The following is a 25,973-nucleotide window of genomic DNA, read 5'->3' as shown; positions in this document are numbered from 1 at the left end:
TAACATAAAAGAGTTTGTTATTTGAATTAACTATATTTGACCATCTCTATGACTAGCCTAGTTCTGAGGTTTCCCCCACAAAACACATTACTTGCTTTCTTCTTTTTTCACCTACACTTTCCACTGTGCCAGTCATATTCTCTTCATTCTTGGCACTTTCTCTTTAACTCATGTTCTTTTTTTGACACCGAGTCTTGCTCTGTTGCCCAGGCTGGAGTGCGGTGACTCAATCTCAGCTCACTGCAACTTGCAACTCCCAGCTTCAAGTGATTCTTCTGTCTCAGCCTCCCAAGTAGCTGGGATTACAGGCACGTGCCACCAAGTCCGGTTAATTTTTGTATTTTTAGTAGACAGGATTTTGCTATGTTGGCCAGGCTGGTCTTGAACTCCTAACCTCAAGTGATCTGCCTGCCTCAGCCCCCAGAGTGCTGGGATTACAGGCATGAGCCACTGCTTCCGGCTTCTTTAATTCATGTTCTGATCCATTTTGTTCACAACTGCATATGCTATCTTCCCCTTTCTTTTGAATTAGCCTCTGAGTGGCTGTCTCCTTCACCTTTATTATTCTGCCTGGGTTTTCTAGGTTGAAAACTAGGCTGAAGCCCCAACAGGTACTTTTGCTTGTGTGCTTTATCCCTTGCAGTATTAGTAAAAGGGATATTTTTATTTCTAAAGAGCCACATTTTAATTCAGCTTCCAATAATGTCACGGTGAGATGCTACGACTAAGAAACGCCCTCTAATGTGTTACAACCATATAAAACTACTGTCGTTCCTTCTGTTGCAGTTAAGAGACCTGTGGAGGATAATAACCATAATATTCAGAGCCAAAATACTTCAGTGTCATATAGCGTACAGCCTGTGGCCATATTACAACTTTATTACTCATTTTTCAATGCTTCTGTGTTAAGCCACACACATATTAAAGATGCTGTGTTTATTTCATTCTTATGATGCTGTATTGGTTTACTTCAGGCCATGATTAATGGTTTGGGGGCCATAGGTATAGATAAAGGTGTACTTGAATTAGTTATTTAATTCAAAGAAGAGAAATGTTTTGTCCAAAACTTTAAGAGTTCCCTATTATGGATGTGGAGGACTGATGTGATAGGTTGGAATATGACACTGAGGAATTTCGTGTAACAAAAAAGTATGTGTATACATATAGACACACATGTGTGAGTGTGCAAGTGCATGTGCATGCACACACACACACACAGTCGATGAAAGTGTAGCTAACTTTACCAGCACCCACTCAATCACTTTACATAAGACACATGGTCCACTTTAGGAATAAGCAAAACCTATATATCAGACTTGAAAGAGTATAGTTCTGCCATAGTATTAGTAGTTTGGGACCTATCCAGGAAAATAAAAATAGGAGGGATTAAAGGGCTAATGTAAGGTTATTACAAGTATTTATCAGTTGTGGGAAGATAAGTTAGTGGGGTAACAACTACCCTTGTTCTCTTAAAATAGCTTCAGTTTTCAGACTTAATTCCACACTGAAGCTCGGAGCCTTAGCTGAATATTCACAGATAAAGAAAAAAGTAAATATAGACTGTGAATCAGTTTGCTGATTTTGACTTTTTCTCCCATGGAGGCCACAAACTGGGTTATGAACAATAAACTTTATATAATCATGAGATTAAATTTTCAGAACTTCTTAGGACCTTATGGCATTCTCTTAGAATTATTTGAAGAAAAAAAAAAGCAACAACAAAAAACCAAGTGGCGTCTAAATGTTAATAAATAATATTGCTTTATAAATTGGATTACCTAAGAATCTTCATTTATGGTAGTTTTCTGTCACAGTTTGTTTATTGGATATAAGGTCTAATTGTTCTTAAAAATGTAACACTTCATTCTTATAACAGTGGAACTTATATAGACAGTACTGTAAATATAGCTTTTAATCAAGACATTGGAAAAATGTTAATTTCTCAAGTCTTTAATACAGTTTTAAACTTGTACACCAGAAAAATCAAATCTATGCTAAAATATCACATTAGAAAGATTTTATTTAAATACTTTTGTTTTTTAATATTACTTGATGAGCTTCAGAAATTGGGTTATCTTAATGAAAAGTATGCAAAAATATAGTCACAGTCATATTGCTGAGTAGAAATGCAATTTATAAAGCTGTACATGAAATACCCAGTAACATCATCATTTGTTAGCTTGCTAAAATAACATGAGCAGTTATTAAAGTCCTCCAACACCTGTATCAGCACAACATTGATACTCTCCCAATCCACAAAATCAATAACAAGGAGACGGCAAATTTGGTATCTTGAGTCCGCAGAAGTAAAATATAATACCAGTGAGGAAAAGGTGAAAACAGAACAGAACCATTAACACCAGATAAAGCAGAGTTGTTTTGTTTGTTAACAGCGTAAAAGAAAAGTTTGATAAACATTTTCATTCTGTTCTCAAAACACAAGCAGCTTAGGGTTAATATTTCATCAGATCACTATTAGGCTTACAAGGTATTATGAAAACCCTCTGAAAAATAGTTAAATTCCATTTCAAAGCACTGTAGTAAGCACAGGAAACATGCAGCAAGACTTTAGTGTCATTTGGATGAGAAAGGAGGGAGACTCAAAGCAAAACTATCAAAAGGTCAGGAGGATGCTTTACTCTCGGTAATTGCCTGGGAATCTTTTTTTTTCCTTCTTTTTTCCCCCCTTGATACATTGTTTTTAAAGGGTTGTCTGAAATGTAAAAACATAAAAATTGAATCATATTAAGAATTGAAAAATCATCTGAAAAGGTTAAAGGACTTTCTTATTTCTCATTTGGCCATTGAAGGGTAGCCAAATTGGCAGGCCATCCTTGAAACCACAAAGTCTTTCACATTTTGGTGCAATTACATTTGACTTGAAATACATTTTTCCAGTTTAAAAATGTTAACTATCTCCCAGTGCAATTGAAACCTGTCGTGTGTCAAAAACAGGAAATTCTAAGGATAAATAGACTGTGGATATATGTCAGATGTTTCTCTTATTTTTTTTTTCTCATTTTCTTTTTTAGACACACAAAAACCCATATGCACACACATATATTAATATATATAATATATGCAGATATTGATGGAATTCTGTGAGTTGAAAGAGGAGGAAGATGTCTTGAAGGATCCATATCTCTCCCACCAGATTTGTGCTATTATCACTGAAATGTGGCCTTCAGTCTTGAAACAGTTAAAAGAGTTCTAAGGCCACAAAAGGAGAGATGTCTTCAGAATTATCTCCCGCCTCACATTTGCTCTTAGGCAAGCAGTTTAAAAAAGCCCAGTGATTGAGCCAGTGATCCAATTTGAAATGCAGAAATGATTAGAGCTGCTTGCCTCATTTCATATCGAAATTCTCTGATTTATGACAGGGCTGCAGCCAAGATCTATCTCCAAAGGGAATTAGTGTGCAAGTTTGCATATTTTTGTTATTTAGGTTTCTGATAGCAGCTGCTAGCTAGAAATACTGAACTGGGAGGAGGTGGGGCAAGGATTTTCAGCCACTGGAGCAAAAGAAAGATAAGAGCTTTCTGTTTAGGACATCGAGACCCCTTGACCAGCATATATCTGTGTTACATATGCTGCTTATATGTGTGTATGTCTAAGAACTTGTTAATGGTATCGTCATGAGTGTATATGTACACATAAATTATGAGGTTCAGGGAGCCCAGGAATGTATTGGAATGGTTAATTCTAGTAATGGAGAAAAGAATTACCAAAATTCTGTCTCCATGTTTTAACTACTGGAATTTTAATGAGGCATAATACTTCAATCATGCAACTGACCTGTGGGGCAGAGTATAGAACATATAATGAAACAGAAATAGAATTCTGAAAAAAAAATTATTACCTTATCTGGAATTTACATGAAGTGTTAACAGGAAATTATGCAGCAGTTATAAATGAAAAATATGGGATTTAATGTACTTATTAATAAAGATTTGTTACATACATGATACCAGTGTCCCAAATCTGCTGTCCGCAGCTGTCCCCAATTTCTAATGTTTCTGTCCTCAGATGCCTCATTTAGAGTCATCTTATTACCATGTAAGCTAATGCCAGTTTCTCTTCAGTGAGTATTCTGTTCCAAGAAAAAAAAAAAGGAAATTATCTTTGTGCATAAGTCAAGGGCCGAAGACTTTCCATCAGTTACATTAAAATATTAAACACACACACAACTTTGTTGGTTGTGTCAATGCTTTTTCTTGAGTCTGTAGATTTTAATCATAATTGCAAAAAAAAATTGTGATTTTTCAAGTAAAAAAATCCCTGAAAGAAAGATGAGCGGCTGTCAGTCTACATTAGTACTGCGAAGAGCAAAGAAATCATCGTGGGAGAGTTTATTACTTTAGCTGCTCTCTGGCTCCATATGGAGTCATTATGGCCTGGAGTCTTAACAGTGCTCCTCTGCTGACCTTACCATAATGCAGCAGGGCTTCTAGGTATTAAAACCGCTCTCATATTTCACTGAGTATTCTCCAGGGGTTCCAGGGCTATTGTACTAAAAACTTTAAATTTTGATTACCTTGTTCATTGACAAAGAATGCAGTAAGATCTTTAAAGACATCTTTAAACCTAAATGCCTGAGTTAGTCCTTTGAAATTAGCCCATCTCTTCTCTTCCAGCTAACTTGCCTAATTTCAAGACAGTAACTCTTCGCGTGGTTGTTGTCTCTTATGTTTGAGAACTGTGTCGTCCCAGTAGCTCAAACATTAATTTCTAGAAGATTCCTTATGCCAAGAGGGTCTGGCAGTAAATTTTAATTTGATTATACCTTTTAAAACACAGAATGTACCTTTTACTTTTAGTATGGTAGCACTGTTGGAATGGTTTTTAAAATGTTAAGGATATATTAAGTATTTATTACTTTAACTCAGCTCTACATTGTAAAGAGTCACAGATTTTATGTATAGTAAGTAGTTTTATTAATAGCCTAAATATTAATAGTTAATATTTTTGGTTCAAGGGACTGAGTGTAGTGTCTTGTTGCTTTATATTTCCATAACTCTCTGAAGCTGATATAGTTCTTCCATTTAACACATGAGAAAACTGAGGTTTCAGACACTCCTCAAAAAGCTCAAAGCTAATTAATGTACAAATTGTGGATTTGAACTCAGATATGACTCCAAAACTCTTGCTGCTTTAATTTAATACTACCTCCCTACAGTTCCGTTTTAATAATGGTCCTTTTCAGCACTCATGTTAATCATGACTCACTCATGGAGTCAGCAAACACTTCTTAATTCTTGCCATGAAACAGGCACTTTGCGAAGGTCTCAGGTTATATATACTATATTTAGTCTCTGACCTCAAGGAGCTCAGTCTAATGAGAAAATCAGTTACATAAACATATAACTATAGTATCATAAGATGATTTCTGATGGAGAATTCTATAAAAGTTGTTTCTTTTTATAAATAAGCAATAGAAACAACTTCTAGCTAACTTAGGCAAAAACAGAATTATAGAAAGAATATGGGGGAGTTTACAGACTCTGTGGGATGTTAGAGCACCAGGTTTAGAAAAGGACAAGAATCAAGGCAATTTGAGAGTAAAGAAAGTCTAATAGTAGAAGCCATTGTACAGTCTTAGCAGGCACTTGCATTGGCAAGAATGAACTCTACCGTATTTTGGTCTTTTTATTTCTTTGTTCAGGACTTAGGTCCAGGGAGGATGTGCCTTATTAGTCTATCTTTCGTCACATCTCTGTCTCTAGACAAGAGAGAAAAGGGCCCCCATATTAATATGCCAGTGTGTGTTCAGTGGAGGAATTACCCAAAAAAGAACATAGAGCTATTATCCAAAGGAGCTGGACCAGATGCTGGCCATCCATAAACAGCAATTATCCAAAAAGGGTTAAGTGTGAAGATTGAACATTTTACTGTCTCAGGTGCCCACAGAAGGCTTCCAGAAGGTGATTTTAAGAAGGTTGAAGGATGAATTAACTCAGAAAATAAATTGGGACTGCAAATTCCAGGCAGAAGTAATAATATATATGAAGTCATGAAAACATGAAGCAAAGAAGTGTTTGGAGGAAACACACAATATCGGGTGAAACATGGCTAGTAATAAGGATTAAAGAAGGTAGCAGGAAACTTTCCATGCTTTCCCAAGAAATCTGGATTTTATCCTTTATTCAATGGTATGGAATAGAGAACATTAAATATTGTGATTTTTTGCCAACATTTTTAATCTCCTTCATGGCTAAAATAATCTCTTTTATTGTTTTTAGCCATATGAATAGGCACATAACTTCTTAGAACTTTTTAATCTATCTATTCCTCATGATTAAATCTCAAAACAGAATAATATACTGCTAACATCTTAGAATTGACTTCCAATATCATTTAAAATCGATGTGTATTTTAAAACCATATCAACTGACAGTAAAGCAAAATTATCTGAAATTCTCCTTTTATCTGAAAAAAACCAACAACAAAAAAAGTAACCAGTTATGTAATAAAGTTACCAAAATAAAGTGTTTTGTTATTTAGTAGAAGCTACTTCTGTGCACCCTGTTAACATTTATGGCAAATGGTAGTATCCATATCAAAATAGAAGAGCAGGTTGTAAGGTACGTGAGTGAAAATACATGTGACTCTCTGATCACTTCATGTCTGGTCCAGTCAGATTAACAGGAATAAAAATCAATGAAGAGAAAGTCAGCAAGGAAAGGGATAAAACAAAAGAGTAAACAATCAAAGGAAAAGTAAAAGGGTTTTCTTTCATTTTCTTTTTCTTTCATCCCTGCATTTTCAGAAAGAAAGAAAAAATAAGGAAACAAAGAGAAGAGAAGCACATTTATAATGAAAGTTCCATACTTCTCCACCACCATCCCAGTTTTTACTCTAGTTGCAAATAGATTGGCACTCTCCCTGGTTGTTCTGGTATGCTATACCTAGGAAAAGAAGGTATTCTACTGTTCCTGTGAAAACCTTTGCAAGTTTAGCACCAATCCTAATGCTCTTCCAAGTTTCTTAGTCAAATTTGGTATCCAAAGCTTCTTTTGTATGTCAGGGGTGAGAACAGAGATCATAATAGTTCAATATTTTATTCCTATAAGAATTTAACCAATTTCTAGTCATCATATAAAGCAACTCATGATAGAGAAGGAGATCTCTGGGTGAGACTGCCTTTGTCTGCCTTTTTTTTTTTTTTCTCCAAATGAGTGATTATGAGATTCCTGAGCAGATAAAGCAGATAGGGAAAGAGGGCCTGGAACTCTATCTCCAAAACTTCAGTTAAGCAAGATAGTATCTGTGGTGATTTTCAGTATGTTTCCATATGATTTTCAGCACCCAGGAACTAAACAGACATACTCCTTCCTTTCGTCTTGTTTCTCTACTCTATAAGTTTAGTTAATGCTGTTGTTTTTTGTAAAGTAGAATTGAAATTCTACATTGTAATATTTTTATTTTTCAGGCTCATATATTTGTGCTTCAATTTCCTGATGCACCTCCTAAATGTAACAGCTGCATTCTTACTGTCAACCAGTATATTTGAAAGCTGTACTTTGGTATCTGTGAAAAAAAAAATGCATTATTAATAGATGTTGAATTTTGGGTTGCAATTGAATGTTAGGGCCCTATTATGCCTGGGTTCTGTTTAAAATCACAGAATATCAGTAATAAATCTTTGAATTGGCATGAGTTGACATGGTCAGTTTTTAAAATGCGATTTCATTTTCTGTGTGTATTTCTAATCATTCTGGAGTTACACAAAATTTGGGTGAAAGTAATGTCAAATGCTGGACTATTTCTGCTCATTTAAAACTAAGTATATGGAGATGATGTGTTTCAAATATTTGACATTTATGAAGTTGCATGTGTGCATGTTAATAAGAAAAAGAGAGCAGACCTAAACCTCTCCCCTGTGTGATTTTCTCATGAACATGCCATGTACCTTTCATTAACACTAGATAAAAACCCAGCAGTTTCTTGTTAAATAAAAGTAGTCATTAAAGAGTACAGAGAACAATTTTGTTTTCTCTTTTTATGTTGAAGCCATTTTCAATTTTTTCTTTTCCTTGTTTTTTCATCATATTTAATGCAGATAAATATTATAATAATAATGATAGGCTGCTATCAACCCATCTTAATTTAGTAATAAAAAGGATAGCATAACAATATATTTGAGTCTTCCTTCTCCTAAGTTACTAAGAAAATATATAGTGCAGCATGTTTTAAATGGTCTCCTATTTAATTTTTCCCATGAATAATGTCTTTCATTTGGGAATGATAGTGAATCAAATTCCTAATAGTACCGCCGCACTATAACTACATTATATAGGACTATTAATTAGGATAAATATGAAATTTGAATAGATATTGCAGGTGTGAGACATCAGATGAGAACTCAAAAGGATTAAATTCTGCTGGGGATCGTTATTTCAGTTCTTTCCAATCCTGTCGTTCTGCTGCATAAAACTTACTTTAGTACCTCTCTGGACTGTTATAACATCTGTTGTTCTTGGTAAAAAAAAGAAAAAGAGGGTTTTTTTTTTCCTTCTTTTTGGTCAGAAATAGCTGTGTTATTCTGCAGCATTGGCCCAGAATGCCTTGCAGGGAGTGAGCTGTGTTCTTCTGGTGTTCTGACTAATTAATTCCCATGAGACCTGCTCCTTACAACGGGGCTTGCTCGTGCAGAGTCCAGCAGTGGGAAGGACCGCCTTTGGGAAGGTCACTTGAGAAAGCTGTCCTACACATGCGTGTTCATCATGTAAATAAAGAAGAAGGTGAAGGATAAGAGGGTTTGAATCCAGGGAAGTTTTATGAGAGAGAGAACTGATAGGACTGATTACTTTTATTTTGATAAAAGACTTTTTTCTCTATCACCATGAATGCATTTTAAACTTAGAATATCTGCTGGCCAAATGATAATCACCATCTCTTAGCTTTGCGTCATCAAATTGTTTCAGTGTGATTAAATTTTACCAACCAGGTAGAAGAGTTTTAAAATTAACTTCTGGAAAAATGATCAATTCTTCTTTTTCTCTCTCTTTAAAAAAGTAGAATCATGCCATAGTCGTTCATAAAACTCTGCTACCTCACCTCACGCTTTCTCATGTTAAATAAACTAGTTTTACTTCCAAAATGCTGACTTTCTACATTTGCCTCCTTGTTCCTACATTTCCCTCATAAAAAAAAATTAGTTTTAATTTTTTGAGACTGACCAAGAAAGATAATGAAGTCCTTTCAAAAACTCTTTATATGTGAAACCCTGGAGGAAAACCCTAGAGCCTTCTTACTTCTAGCAACCAATTACTACGTACAAAAAAACTTTCTCCAATTATGAAGTCCACTAATGCATTCTACACAGACTCAATTTCACGAACTCTGTTGCGGAGGCACCTCTCACATAATTAACAGCAAGGCACTGCATGTGGTCAGACCTTCTGCTAATTGATTCAATGAGTCTATTCCTAAATCAGATTCTAATCACACTAGCTGGCATGGCTATGGAACACAGCGTGTATAACAGAATTTCCAGAAATCCAAAATGTGAACCTGCAAAAAATCTAAATTACTCATTGGGGGAGCTGCTTCAGAACTGAACCTAAGAAAAAATAAAAAAATTAAAAGGCCACCTTGCTCTCTTGAAATGCCACTCTCCCCAGTTGTCTCTCTTTAGTATTCCCACTTCTGTTTGATCTGTGTCCTTTTGTGATTCATCATCCACACCTAAACGATATAAAACATGTCATACTGTGGCCCTGTCTTTATGATTATTTTAGTTAACAAGTGCTGGATAGTTTGCCTGCAGTTTCCTAGTAAAACACAAAACCTCCCATCTGCTTGTCAGTTTTTCTTTTTTCTTTTCGTCTTTTTTTTTTTTTTTTTTTTTTAAAAAGAAGGCTGTGGTGTTCCCTAAGGGTTGTGAGAGAAGTTCATCCCATTGAACTGGTCAGCAAGATATCATTAGCTCGTTGTGTACATGAAATCCAGGGGTTAGAGCACCAAGCGTCACAAGCCAGTTTCTTTACCTCCTTGAGCTGATCAGAGGATCAGAGTATCAAGGAAGGATTAGCACTGACTTGGGATTTGTGTGATTGGTTAATTTATTGCGGCAATGGCAGGCCTTTCATCTATGGCAACATTTAATCAGCACAGCCATGGAGGCTATTACCGGTTAGCTCCTTTCTCAAGTCAGCCAGGGCTGCACCATCAGCCCTATCACAACTCCCCTGAAATTTCCAAATTATCTGGAACAGGCTTTAGCCTCACAGTAATAAAAATTAGAAGAGATTCCTGATAGCACTGGTGGAAAAGGCTTTCACTTGCACAGGGCAAATTATAAATAGTATGAACGTGCACTTTAAAAAAAAAAAATTCTCCACCTCTTAAGAGATGTGCAGGACTTATCACCCCTGCTCTGATCCAAATCCTCATGGTTGAAAATTTATATTAGATTTTATCAGAGAGGCCTAAGTCTAGAAAAATCAATGAAGGTTATCTTTTATGTTGCAGGAACTTGTGGAAATATTGATTTTCATTTTATAGTGAATTTGGAGCATGAGTTGGTAATCACTGCTGAGCCGACCACAATGTTTGCCTACTGTATCTTTTACTGAGTTTTGCTCAAGTATTTAAGATAGTATTCCTGTTGATTTTAGTCTATAGTATGAAGGCAGATGTTCCTAAAACACAAAGTTGTACTTGGTAAAAAATACATCCGGAAGCTCCCTGTTTACAAAAATGAGATCAGTATTTTGAGACTGTATTTTGACTATTAATGATGGATTTAGGAATAAAATATACTCTGAAATTTTTATAAGATTTATTTCTTTTTTGCTTCTGTCAAGTTTATAAACCAGGAGAAAGATTATTTTTGAGTAAGGAAAACTGCATATGCATAAAAAAATCATTGAAACATTGAAGTACTACTAAGAAAAGAGGGGTTTCTTTTTTTCAATTGATTATTATGTCTTTGTATCTGACAAACATTAATCAAGTTTCCCCTCTGTTGTATTTTTAATGTTTTTGTTTCAGGAATTTGCTAACTTATTTTTATTTCATTCTTTCTTTTAAAATTTAATTTAATAAATGTTATAGTTAATACAAGTTAAAAAGCATTAGGGAATAACTGCTTATTTTTTATTTTTAAAATTGTTTAAACCCTTTTTATGTTATTTGTGATTGTTTTGGATAATCATAGTGTGATGATTATGTCATTGTTTACTTATTCTATATCTCTAAAATGTTTATAGCAATAATCTTAATTCAAGTGGAGAAACTTGTTTGCAAGTAAGAACTCAAGGATAGACTCAGGAATGCTTATTAGTGACTCGATTCTTAAAACTTTAGCATGACTGTTGCAGTGTTTTCCTTCATATTTTCTGAGAGAATAATGCCTTTACGTATTCACTGTGAATATTGTTTAAATGAGAATACACGTAGCCATAGTCTTATTTTTGTTGTGCACTAAGTGCTAGATCATCATTTAGTGTTCAGCTTTAATCTTCTCCTAACAGTCTAACAGAGTTCAATGACAGACTGCCCTGGGTTCCATGACTGAGCCATCGTGCTCCTCCCTCTCACCCGCAGTTGTGCTCCTGAACTTATACTTGGCAGCTGACAAAGAATCGTTTTTCTCCATCACCAACCGAAGCCCTGCAAGGTTTCAGATAATAGCCAGCAGTCTCTTTATTTCTCTGAGCATAACCAAAAGATGTCTAAGCCAAGGAATTAACAAGGTAACATATGAAAACACCAAGCCCAGTAGCTGGCACATGGTAGGGCCTGCAGATGGCAGTGACTAGTGCCATTATTGCCTGGGAAAGTCTGTAAGGGGACTCCAGAGAATTCATCACCTGTTCCCTGGTCTTGTTCCCTAATTAACTGGATTTGGACATGTCTACTCATGGTCAAACTTAGCTAAAATGGTGACAAAATCGCTTAATTTTTTTTACTCCCTCTGCTCTGTTCTTATTTTGCTCTTTTCTGTGCTCTTACACCCCTGCCCCTCCTTACTCTTCAATTCTAAATTATAGCCAAATTCTTCTAAAAGTAGAGATTAACAATATCACCCAGGTTTGGATGTAACCTTATACCCCTCTCTGTCTTTTGTTCCCCCCATTTTTCTTCTATATAGGAAATAAGATGTTGGGACTAATAGGACCAAACGACACAGAGAATTCTGAGGATTTGCAGAAAGTCACGCAGTTGATGATGGTGCTTGCATTAGAGACCTGGCCACTCTGTTTCATGGGGGTAGGGGCATTGGTTGAAGTAAATGAGAATGTATTAAGAACTCTTTGCTGCAAGCTGTGGAAACACAGTTGAACCACCTTAAAGAAAAGGAGAAATTTATTTATTAGAATTGCAGAGTATTTTATGGATACCAAGGGCAGGAATTCACTGGTCCTCAAGATATATTAGTACCGAAGATTCAGAAACCCTCAGGATGCCTTCAACATTTCTTATGGTCTCTGATTTCTCCAAGTTGGCTTCATTCTCCTTCCTCTCATGTCCAACTGCTCCTTCAGTGGACAGAAGCTGTGAACTTGATAGCTCATACTTGCATCCACCCAGTGAGTTATGTTCTTGCCTTTCTTGATTCTGTCATTGAAAACCTTAAGGAAAAGACTTACTGTCCCAGCATAGCATTGGAACACACCTAAGGGTAGGAGGTAGAGAAGTGATTTTCAGAAAAGTATGGATCTGGGAAGACACTTCGTAAGTGCTCACTACAATTGGAGACAATACAAACTGCCTTTAATATGAAGGCCTCATGAAAAAAAAAAAAAGGATTGATTTTTGTTCTGTGGATGCAAATTACAGAAAGATAGATTTTAGTGAATATAAATATGGAGCATGGTAAAATACTGAGTTTTTCTCTTTGTCCGGTTACTAGAAACATTTAAATTTGGTTAAATGAATCCCAGTTATAATTGTTCCCACTTATGTTCCCTACCTGACCTTCTCTAGAAGAAAGGATTGCATTAGCTTCAACCTGGCCCAGGTGAATTTTAAGATTTCGAAATTAATATCAATTGGGTTTATGTTCTAATAATGGTTTTATAACTATTATATCTTTTAAAAAAGTGAATTCCTATATTAAATGGCTCATGCCTATGATACATATGTGTGCATTTGTACATACATAAATATGTATGTATATACTATATATTTGTTTGCCCGTGACAGATTTGACTTGCTTCTTTTTTTGGCCATGAACTTGGCATTTGTGTGCCTCAGCACTGAGTATTTTATGTAGTATACTTTAGGCTAAATTATCATTAAAAAATTATTTGACTGGTAGAGGCCACATTCCAACTAGAAAGGTTCAGAGCATTCATGTCTTTCTTATTCTTATTGTTGCTTGCCCAAAGCTCACAGGCTGGATACTTATCAAGTCACATATTCTCCCCAGATTTATTCTGAAAAGCTTATTGATAAATTATTTTTGAAAGCTTTATTTTAGCCTATGTCACAAACTAAATTTTCTTTCATATACTTAGAAATATACTATGATACACAGAGAATTATAGGGATTCGTTTCATGATTTTTGCATAGTCGAATAGTAGGCATTGTCTCTCCATATGGCAGCTCTTTGCTGCCAAAAATTTTATGGTATTAGGCAATAGCAAAGGGATTCCATACCAAAAGGTGCCTCAGCTTTGGTTACCTCACATAAAAAGAGTTGGCAGACAGCATTTTACAGCAGTGGTGTACAAATTTAGAATTATACAGATTCTTGTTTACAGCATGGTATATAGGGATACTCAAATGTTTTGTCACTGGGTTAGAAAGACATATGATAGTGCAAATCTACATAATATACTAATGTATTTAGCCTGAGGACAGAGTAAAAACTTATATCAAGGATATTAATGCACAATGAAAAATGGTTCTGCAAAATTGGCAATGCAAATGAATTGTAGTATGGACAACCATCTTTGTGAATTTATGGTTTTTTTGCCCCAAAATCTGACTGTTAATTGTTAAATGTTTTATTTCTTTAATAGATGAGAATGGTCCCAGTTGTGAATGATTAGCCTTATCAATATTCAAAATGGTTCCGTAATATTATCTATTTAGAGAATATTCATACACTTTGAAAACGTGGAAATTATGATCTTTTGAATCAGACATCACCCACCAGTGTGAGTCCTAGCTGTAGCACTCATTAGCTGTGTAATTTAGGCAAGTTAGTTGACCTCTCTCAATTTCAGGTTCTTCATCTGTTTTTTAAGAAAATGAAAGCAGATGGGGGTTCTTAGCCTGCTTAGTGATAAGGCTTGATTTTATCTACTCCATCATTCCCTCCTTCCTGAAGTACTGTCAGCACTCAGTTCCCGTGACATGGCCTCTGTTGCTTTCCCCACCTTACTGAATGTACTTTCTCTTTTCTTGGCAAGAAACTAACTGCTAAATATTGAGTCCAGGACTCTGGTCTATTCTTTTCTTTAGATGATCTCATACCCCATGGCTTTAACTTCCATGTTAAAGCCAAATTTAAATCCCAGCCCAGTCTCTCATCTGAGATCCAGACTCATATTTCTAATTGCCTACTTGACATCACTGTATCACAATAGAGATTTGGAAGTCAGAACTCTAAAACATATACCCTAAGATGACTCCTGTCTGAATCTTCCTCATCTTCATAAATGTCATCATCATTCACCCAGTTTTTCAGACCCTCAAATCTGGGAGTTAGCCCTGATTTCTCTCTTTTCTTTTTTCACGGACTCTATCCTCAGCAAGTCAATGAATTTCACCTTCAAAATCTGACCACTTCTCACCACTTCCAGAGCTATCCCGGTTGGGGACACCATCGTCTCTGACCAGTCCTCAGAGGCCGCTTTCTCATTTTTTTTTTCTATTTATCCTTGTCCCACAAAGACTGGTCATCACATCACAACCCAAGTGGTATTTTAACATGTAAATTACAGCATGGTATTCCCAAGAGCATGCAATGGCTTCCCATCATACTTGGAGTAAAATCCAAAACCTTTTCCATAGTCTACATGGCCCTACATGATCTGGACCTTTTCTAGCCCCTATCCAATCTCTGCCTTGCTGACTTCATCATGGCCACATTAGTCTCTTTTCTGCTATATAATTTGCTGGATTTTCATCTTGATGCCTCTGCTTTTGCTGTGCCGTCTGCCTCAAACATTTCACCTACAGACCTTCACATGACTCATTCCTTGGCTTCATTCAGGGACATGCTCAGATGTGCTCTTTGCTACAGAGCCTTCTCTGGACAAACTTTAACAGATAAGCAAACAAGACTCTGTTATTGTCTCTTTATATCACCTGAAATCACCTTATAGTGTTCATATATATTTTTTTCTTCCTAATCAGAGAGTGAGTTCCACAAGGACAGATTATCTTGTATGTTTTGCTATTTCACCAACACCTAAAACACATCCAATAAATATTTGCTGAAAATATAAATTGAATAAAATGACATTTTAAAAAGATCTTAACATAGTGCTTAAAGCAGAGTTCAATAAATTTTAATTTTTGTTACCATTCTCATTCTCAAGTAAATCACTTTGAAATAACTCCTCTGTAAAGCTGTAGTTTGGATAGTCACTTTGTTTAAAAACATTAAAAATGTTCAAAACCTGTGTTTGGCTTTTACAGTATTAATGTCACCAAAAGACAGCTGAGGTAGTAGAAAACTGTGACCCAGATTCAAATCCTGACTTCATCACTCTGTCAACTGTTAACCAAAGATTACTCAGTACAATTCTGAAACTTTCTGTCTTTACCAAATAAATGCAGTTAATAATTACTTCAGGAGATTTTTTTTTAAAACAAATACACATTTACATTATGCAATATTTGAAATAGAATAGAATTTAATATGACTTATAACTGAATATAATTATTCCTTCCAAGTTATTGCTGTCAGTAAATTAAATTAGTAACTGATTTATTATTTTATCTACATCATTAAAACTATTGAGAGTTAATTCCAGACAGAGGACTAACAGTTGTGGATTTCTAAAGATTGAGGTTGTGCCATGAACAACCATTTTTTGTAAATTCCTTCTGTGTTGATATGGAAAAAGTATATTTTAGTATATTTTAAGGCTTCCTGAGTATGAAGTTTTTCAGTCTAATGGAGTAATATTTGTCATGTCAGCCTGATTGGTTTTTCATTCTTCTATGAGAAAACTGGGTAAGAAAGTTTTATTGATATGTTGAGAATTGTTCAGTGCAACACTATATCTAGCTAAATGCAATGCCTTCCATTTTCAAACATATACATATGAATTTGCTATGTAATTCACTTCAGTACTTTCCGAGCATTTTTCTTGGCCGCCCAGCAAGTTTTAGATTGGAGGCTATGTTCTTCCCACGAGCTCCTCGTTTATCCTCTTGCGTCTGATGTTGCTCTGAATCCTGAGTGCTGAGATCTGCAGCAAAGTTTGTCATTTTCTCTTAGTACCTGGTATGGAAGTGACTGGTCATTTGGTTTTAAACACTGACAGTTTTTCTAAGTATTATTTCATTTTCCATTCTCTCATTGAGGATAGCTTCTTTTTAAAATTATCACATATTTTTTATTTCTATTTCAAATAAACCAGGTTATCAACAAAATAGCAGAAATGTTTTTGTGTTTGTGTGTACGTGTGCAAAAACAGAGATGAAACAAATATCAGTGTTTTCTGTGTTTGCTTCTAAATATTATCTCTCCTCACCCTAAGAGGACACTTTTTTATATTGATTTCAGGGAACATTTTTTTTTCTAGTCTTGATTATGTGTTGCATTTCTTCTTCTTCTATATACATTTAGAAATATATGTATTTCCATATATTTTTTTCATTTGAGTTGTTGTAGTGTGGTGATGGAGAGCTCGGGCACTGGAGTTGAAATGCTTGGTCTTAAATCTGAATTCTGTCACTGCTGAGCTTGTGGCTCTGGGCCACTTTACCTTTCTCTGTACTCCAATTGGCTGATCTGTGTGAGTGGGGATATTAATAGAACATGTAAACACATGTTTTGAATTTTAAAATAGGTTATGTATGGAAATTACAAAACACAAAGGCTGGCACAGAGCAAGCACTCCATAAATACTAACCATTATTGTCATTATGTTAATAAACCATAACTGCCTGTATTTTCTATATTCTTTTGGAAAATTGTGTGTCATCTTCTGGTAACAGTCCCGTGGAACCGTGATATTGCCAAATTACACAATGTGGGAGCTTAAAGAAACTTTGTCCAACCCTTACTTTCCAAATAAGAAAACTGAAACTTTGAGAAACAACATAGCTGATCACATATATAATTAAAGGAAGAACTGTTTGTGATATTCTGCCCATGGTTCTTTCCACAATTTTTTTGTTTGCTTGCTTGCTTTTGGTGGAGAGGAGAAAATAATAACTTTGTCTTCAACTGGCTTTTATCCCCCTAAAAATTATCCTCAGCTATGCTGTCCTTGGATTCAATAAGCCACTCCTCTCATAAGACCATACCAGTTTTCTAATAAAGCTTACACAGATTTCCTGCCTTTGATTTTAAGATTTCTACCTAGGTCCCCTCAGATCTTCTCGAATTATTTGATCCTCTCTCCTGTTCAGCCATTCCTTAGAATGTTTTCTATAGATTTACAGAATTGGCTTGCAAATAGGTAACACCTTAGTAATGTAGTTTTACATGTCTTAATTACCTTCTCTAAAGTGCCTCCTTCCCTCCATTAATTGATACCTCAGATTCTGCCAGGAAAATCTTATCTTTTTTAACTTGAAACTTGGTTTACTGATGGAGTGTAAATGCCCAGAAAGTACATTAAAATGTAATAAATTTTGTCTCATATTAATGAGGGATCTGAGAAAAGAAGAAGGGAACAGGGGAGGACCTTGCTATCTCCGATGAACACCCCCTCTCACTTTGACTCTTACACACTAGTATCTTTCATCTCCCAATTAATGAGTTATGTTTAGATTCATACAAATCTATAGGAGGACGTGATCTTTGAGAACCTTTAGTTTATTCTTTTCACAGTGGCAAGAAGTATAACTCCAAAGAGTTAAATGCATTTGTCTAAAGTCACCTATTTGTGGCAACAGATAGCCTCCCCTTACCATCTCCCTAAGCTGAACACCTTCTACCAGGTAATCAGTACCTCAAAGTTCACTCTACTCTTTCCCAGTTAAGCCAACCTCCATGTTCACTCTCCTGTATGTTCCTGAATTTGTAACCAGTTCCACTACTTTAGATCCCAAACTCTAAATTAATTTTTTAACATATTTTTAATGATTTAATATATTCTAACATGTAGTGAATTTAAATATCCTTACCCAGAGGAATATAAATTATTCTACCGTAAAGACACATGCACACAAGTGTTCATTGCAGCACTATTCACAATACCAAATATATGGAATCAGCCTAAATGCGCACCAGTGACAGATTGGATAAAGAAAATTTGGTACATATACACTATGGAATACTATGCAGCCATAAAAAGGAACGAAATCATGTCTCGTAGGAACATGGATGGAGCTGGAGGCTATTATCCTTAGCAAACTAATGCAGAAAAAGAAAACCAAATACCGCATGTTTTCATTTATAAATGGGAGCTAAATAAGGAGGACGTATGAACACAAATAAGGAAACAACAGACACTGGGGTCTAATTGAGGGTAGAGGTTGGAAGGAGAGAGAGGAACAGAAAAGATAACTGTTGGGTACCGGGCTTAGTACCTGGGTGATGAAATAAGCTGTACAACAAGTTTATGTAACAAACCTGCACGTGTACCCTCGAATCTAAAATAAAAACTTTTTTTAAAAAGAAAAAGAATCCTTAAAAACAATTTTTATTGGTTATTCTTGCATGTTACACATTCTTTTACACTTCTGATCATTAACTACAATTATTAATCCCCATAAGGAAGGCACACTGCATACTTTGTGTGAACATTCAACCAAAAATGTAATTCATTAATGTATCAAACATTTTTCAAGTTATTCCTATGTAATGCCATATGTAAAAGTTGAATATATTATTTATAGTTTAGAAATGCTAGATAACACCAAGAGGTTTTTTTTTTTTTAATCAGTGAGTAACTAATAGAAATGTGTAAATGTGAAGGGAAATTTGGGTTTTTAGAGAAGATGAAATTTATTTTAGACATGTTGAATTTGAAATTATAGTAAGAAAAAGAAATACAAATATCCAGGAAGAAATATCTTAAAGAAATGCAAGGATATGGGAGATTAGCTATAAGCTGACAGTATAGATTTGAGAGCCATTTGCTAGTGGTGCTGTTACTTTGCAAAATTCAGCATGAAGAATCATGAAAATATAGAAAGCTCAAGTGAAAAATGAACATTAACTATTTTTTAATTAGTCATAAAGTATTGATGAACTATTCAGTGGGGAGTATAACATTGCTTCTGAAATGACAAAAACTAGAAGACTGAACAAGGAAAAAGACACACGTGAAATAAAATGTAGACAAATGAAATAGAAGCAAATGCAATGACACACACACAATAAAAAAAAGCAGTTACAAGCAATGTATCAACAAGTACAAAATGACATAACACAATTATATTCCCAGAGGACATAAAAGGGTGACCTGAAGGAGGGGAGAGAGGTTAATTGGGAAATGCTTCCTCAGGGCAATGAGAGCTGAACAAGATCTGAAGGAGGGGATGGGTTCAAACTGGTAGAGAGGAGCATGGAGGGAAGCCAGGAGCATGGAGGGAAGCCAGGATGGAGGGAATGGTCTTAACCAGAAGAGGAAGGGAGAAATCAAGCACTGTGTAGGGAATAACAAATGACCTCTTTTGCCTCCAGTGGAGAGGACAAGTGGAAACTATCAAGTCATCATTCTAGAAAGGTTTGGAAGGGGAATGGTGTGGAGGCAGTAGGGAGTGAGAGTTTTAAAGAACCTTGAATGTAATGATGTACTCTAAAGCCTACAAGCATTTTAATGTAATTGTATTATACAACTTAGTTTTCTAAATCTATTAATGAATTCCTAGTGCACAGCCTCCCATTGCCAAAGTTACATGGAAATGTGCGTTCTTATGTCACTGCCCCGCCTTGCTGTTGAATTCCCTTTTCGGTTTTACTGTAAAAAGAGAGTAGGCAGCGCCTGATGGATATTTGTTCTTGGCTAAAACTCTGCATAATGCTTTGAAATATTATTCTTCCTAGCAAATGTTAACAGTTGCTAATGTCATTCAAAAATAGTTGAGGAAAATATGTTTGTGAAACATACAGCTCTTACTGTCACATCATTCCCCGAGTGAAAAGAAAATACAGTGGTACTTGGCTATTTATTGAATGGGAATCCTTTAATGTTGTCAAGGATTTCATCAGACTAATGCCGTAAATAAGTGGGAAATGATGTGCCCTCTGTTTTAATGTCTGTTTCTTCATGATGAGGCAGCCACCCCACTCAGCAGTCCAGATGGAACTACCACCCATCACAGCCCTCTTGTCCTCAGATAGGATAACCAGAGCATAACTACTTTGGAGCAATGCAATTATGAATTTCTTGAGGGGGAAAAAGGAGAGATAAGTTCAGGGAAGTCAGCTAACATGGTACATGGGTAGTTCCAGGCAGCAAAAGGGTTAATCAGATTTTCATTTTAGATAGTCGCCTTAGTAACAATCAGAGAGCCCAGGCTATATCTTTTCCATTTGTGGGGAATGTTTAGATTTACAGAGTAGCTTAGCTTATTATATACCTACCTTGATTGCTGGATAAGGCTTGTGATTAAAAACAGAATAAGATTCATTTTTATAATATTGTAAAGAAGAGCAAAACATTAAAAATGATGTCACTGATGGTCTAGGGTTCTGGGAAATTACTGATATTGGAACTCTGGTGCCGACAGGGCTCTTTGAAAAGTTAAAATAGAAGAAGGTCAGCATCTTTGCCTTTAACTTGTACTGAAAATAGGTCTGTATTTACCATTTTTAGGAGTGATTTGGAAACTAGCATATAACAACTAGCTAACAATGCTAGAGGAGAAATTGGATACCAACTTCGTTTCTATGCCAAATTGCATTAAACTCTCAAAGATGTATTTGTTTGTATTGTATATTAGGGGCTCTGTGACCTTTTAATCAGGAACTGAAAAAAACAGGTTTGAAAAGCACTTATTTTCGGAAATATCCGAAAGAGTGGACCAGTGACACTAAAATGTTGAAGTCCGAAATTCATCCGTTGTCCGAATAGCAGGAAAACAAACTCAACAGTCTGCTCTGCACATGGCCTCAAACCTCACCTGGAGAGACAGATTTCCTAAGGGCAGAGAAAAGCATTCAGTCTGTTTGCCAGCACCAAGCCTGTCTGGAGCAGCTGCTGCCAATTAGTGACAAGTGATATGTAGGGAGGCCACGATACACGTAGAGCTACCAGAGTTCAGCAGTTTCAGAAATGACTCTCTGAAGAAAGAAGAACACAATTCTTAGGATCATAGTTCATTGCACTTCCATGGTGGTAACTTGGTAACCAGTGAGCCTACTCCAAACATCTCAAAAGTCAGGGTGTCAGGCTTCTGTGGCCATCGAGTTTATACATTATTTACAGACAGCTCCTGACTTACTTTTGCTTATTATATTAACTGAAAAATGCCCAACTTTCGCCCTGGCCATTCTGCAGTGATCAAATATTTAGCCAAGAGAGCCCCTGGAGAGACTTAAAAATAAAATGAACAAACAAAAACTTGGAGGAGTTAAAGACCATATCTCTTTAGATTTGGAGAAAGAAAAACAAATTTTGAAAACGATGAGTGGCTTAATAATTATGGATAAATTAGCGGCATAGCAATCATTCATTCCTTCATATCGATTCAGTCAGATTGCCTTCCTACTGAGAACCGATCCACTAAATGAATAGAAGTGTTTGTTTGCTTTATGGTGAAAAAGAGAAAAATGGTCATTTTGGCACATGGAGTAATTTGTAAGATGGGACACATACTTCAAATAAGGAGACTGTTTTAGGGGAGTTGAAGAGGCTCAAAAACTCCAAGGATCAGGGACAATTTTGAAATCAGGGAGACAGGAACAGAGATGGGGGAAGGCTGAAGAATACAAAACACATTAAAAATTTTCCTGTGACCAGAAAAGGAAACATTCAATCTCCTTTTCTCCCCTTTAGCAAAAGACCCTTACTCTTTTTTTTTTTTTTTTTTTGAGACGGAGTTTCACTCTTGTTGCCCAGTCTGGAGTGCAATGGCGCGATCTCGGCTCACTGCAACCTCAGCCTCCTGGGTTCAAGCGATTCTCCTGCCTCAGCCTCCTGAGTAGCTGGGATTACAGGCACGTGAACACACCCAGCTACTTTTTGTATTTTTAGTAGAGATGGGGTTTCACTATGTTGGCCAGGCTGGTCTCATACTACTGACCTCAGGTGATCCACCCACCTCGGCCTCCCAAAGTGCTGAGATTACAGGCATGAGCCATCACGCCTTGCCTGACCCTTATTCTTAGACATAGGAATTCATATATAATGCATGGCTAAATTAAGAACTAAGTAACCTACTCGTAATCCAACCTTGAGACTTGACCATTTGTAATATTGAGTCTATGCAGTTCTTTACTCATAAAGAACTGGGTAAGACATACACTCTTTTTAAAGAAAACAAAATCCAATAGGTTCAGAATTTCCCAGGGATTTATGAACTACCATTTGAGAAATGCCATCTTAAATAAACTAGAATATTCTATTTACTGCATTTCAAAAGTGCATTTTTACTATAAAATAGCTGATTTGCTCTTATGCATTATAAAGTACATTGGTTTCCATGTTTGTTATATTAGGATATTAGGATTAAAATGGAAACATCCATTTGAAAAAAAAATGCCCATAAACATTGAAGCCCCTGAGAGGTCTGCAGTCTCTGGTTTCAGAAACCCTGGTAAAGGTGAAAAATGTAATTTCAGTTCCAAATGGTACATTTTCAAATGAACTTTTAGAGTCTATTTATAACTAGGATTCCCTGTATTTAATCATTTCACACACATTTTTTCCTGGTTTGGTTAAAGAATGTCTTTAGTGCAGTCATCTAACATTAACAACATAATAACAAGATTGTTGACCAAAAACAAGCTATGAATATTTGGTTGGAGTATGAAAGAATTTTTCAAATGTCTAATAATATATCTAGACTTGGCTCTGCCTTAGAAAGTCTGTGAACTTTTCCGTCTCCCTTGCTCTCTCTTTCTACAGGGTCACTATATATTTTAATTGTCTGTGTGTCTGTAACATTTCAGCATGTGAACCAATATATAATAAAAAATACAGATGTTCCCAAAGCTCTAATAAAGAAGAAAATTTTCATTTTACTAGGAAAATAGTTAGTGGAAAGAAAAAATGATCGGCCGGGCGCGGTGGCTCAAGCCTGTAATCCCAGTACTTTGGGAGGCCGAGGCGGGTGGATCACGAAGTCAGGAGATCGAGACCATCCTGGCTAACATGGTGAAACCCCGTCTCTACTAAAAATACAAAAAACTAGCCGGGCGTGGTGGCGGGCGCCTGTAGTCCCAGCTACTCGGAGGCTGAGGCAGGAGAATGGCGTAAACCCGGGAGGCGGAGCTTGCAGTGAGCCGAGATCGGGCCACTGCACTCCAGCCTGGGTGACACATCGAGACTCCGTCTCAAAAAAAAAAAAAAAAAAAAAAAAAAAAAAGAAAAAATGATCATTTTCCTATCTTTCAAATTCATGGGGGAAACTTGGATTATCATTTACTTGACAAAGTTGACTTCAATCACCATCTCAAAATTACTTCCTCAGTGTCCAAATCACTTTTGCAATGATTTCTCTTCTCTTAATTCTCCAGCCAAGCCATTGATTAACCTTTCCCTCTCCACATTCAAAATTTATAAAAGCTTGCAGACATTTTCAAAATAACTGCCCTTTTGTGATCTTTACAACACTCAGGATTGCCTTTGTCCATAGTAGGTGATCGGTAAGTGTCTGTTGATTGGTATATTTGATTAAAATAGATTTAAATGATTTCAGTAGTCAAAATGATATATGTAATAAAAATTAACAGCAGGCAAAATAGGTGATTGTATGATTTAATTGGAGATTTTAAACCAGTTGTTCAGTATGTCAACGTAGCCAAATGACGACTGAGGCTTGTGATGATACTGCAAAGCACACCATGGTAAAAAGGGAGAGGAGACTGGGGAGGTGGGCGGGAAAGAATAGAAAGGGAAGAAGATGGGGCTAGGAGTGAGAACCCTAAAAGAAGACTGGAGAAGATGATTGTAGAAAATATGAGTAATTATTATTAGAGTAAATGTCAAAATATTATGGATCAGAAGCTTATGAATTTTAGTAAAGGATACAAAAATTTTAGGTGAAGAAAATAATAAACATGGTAAAAAAAAATACAGGAGCAACTTTGCAAAGGAAGAATGTTGAAAGGTTCTTCTGAACTGTGATAGGAAGGAAGAGCAAGAAAAATGAAATATAAAAGTAGTTCAGTTAGTTTCTGGTATCTTTTTAGCCTCGTTGAAGAAGAATAAATGCTCTGAAAATCACCTTAGCAGCTTACCTTGTATATAGACTAGGTCCTAGTAGGACCCATTCACTTTCAGGTTTACCAACACTCTTACTAAGATAAGGGTGTTCAGTTTAAGACTCTGTTATGAAGAATGAGGAGAACTTGGCCACATTTCAGAGCAAAGTAGTAAAAATAGTACCGTGAGAAAAGATTAGGGTTCCAGAATATCAAATCATTTTGCCCCCCTAAAAAGGCAAAGTTACATTTTAAAAAAAAGAATGGAAGTTACATGAGAAGTTACATGATGTAACTATCTTTCAAGATATGAAGAGATATTACTTTTCCGTCTTTCAAGATATGAAGAGATATTACTGTTCAACTAGAATTCCATCTTCACTTCTGAAAGCTGAAAGGAAAGGAACTTATATAACAACTGAAGACATTAATATGAGACCTCTTTATGGTTAGATTTTTGGAATCCAGTAGCAACAACAACAAAAACAACAAAAATTTGCCACTTGCCATTAATTACCTTCAACACATCTCTTAGTTCTTTTACCCATTTTATTTTAGCCAATCACAGATCATTATCTTTTTCCAAACAATTCCAGGCATACACATTATTTTATTAGACAATAACAGAAGTGCAAGATGTTAATTATTATTTCTTTTTTGAGGTTTAGGTATTTTAATTATGAGCATGTTGTGTGTTTGCTTCATATGTTTTCAAATACCCTGTTATATTTCTTTGACTCATTTATGTGGAGTTTCCTAAAAGAGACTTTTAAATCAATACTGATTCATCAGTTATTTCTTCAAGTTTGCAAATTTCATGCAAAAAAAGTTTCAGTAGACACCCCTCCCTAAAATCTTAGTCATATTTTGTCTTCTGTAACAGGAACCTGAAAATAGCTGAGAAATTCTGATGCTTTTTCTCTGTTTACTAATTTTGAGATCATTATGCATACTCTAATGCATAATTATAATTATGCATTCATGATGTTACTTGTGCTGGCTTAACTCAGAAATAGTGTGAAGCAGCTAATCTCGAAGCTACAGGCTGTTTCCCATCACTTTGATTCTGATCAGAGCTGTTTGTCGAGTCTTATTGGAACGCAGGACTCTATGCACCAGTCCCAAGGCTGGACACTTCCTTTTTATCACTAGTTTCACTCTTTGCCCTTTCTCCTTCCCCCCAAATCTTTGCTTTTAAGACAGGAAAACCTACAAGATAATTTGGTTTTGTTGTATATGTTTAGTCTATTCACAGCAATTAAATGAGAGGGGTTTTGAAAATTCTCCAGTTTATTTATAATCCATACTTGACATTATACATAAAAAATGAAGACAGTGTCATTTTTCATGCTTGAGATTTTGCTATCAACTGGCCTTATCATTGAATTTACTTTAGGGTTGCTTAAACTAGTCTAGCGCAAAACTATCAAAGTTTCTTCCATGTGCTGTAGAATAGTGCGATTTGGCCCAAAAAGGAAATTGGTCCGTGTATCTTGCATGGTATGCCCTCATCAA

The 25,973-nt window shown here is 35.8% G+C and overlaps 1 protein-coding gene across 5 annotated transcripts in view; it reads left to right on the top strand.

The window, feature by feature from the left end:
* Positions 1-25,973, top strand: part of ZFPM2 (zinc finger protein, FOG family member 2) — a 503,464-nt gene that overhangs the window by 280,221 nt on the left and 197,270 nt on the right. The gene's annotated exons all lie outside the window — the stretch shown is intronic.

Source organism: Macaca thibetana, chromosome 8, assembly GCF_024542745.1.
Source record: "Macaca thibetana thibetana isolate TM-01 chromosome 8, ASM2454274v1, whole genome shotgun sequence".
Lineage (NCBI taxonomy): Eukaryota > Metazoa > Chordata > Mammalia > Primates > Cercopithecidae > Macaca > Macaca thibetana.
The sequence above is the reverse complement of the archived record's forward strand: the minus strand, read 5'-3'. Positions and strand labels throughout refer to the sequence as shown.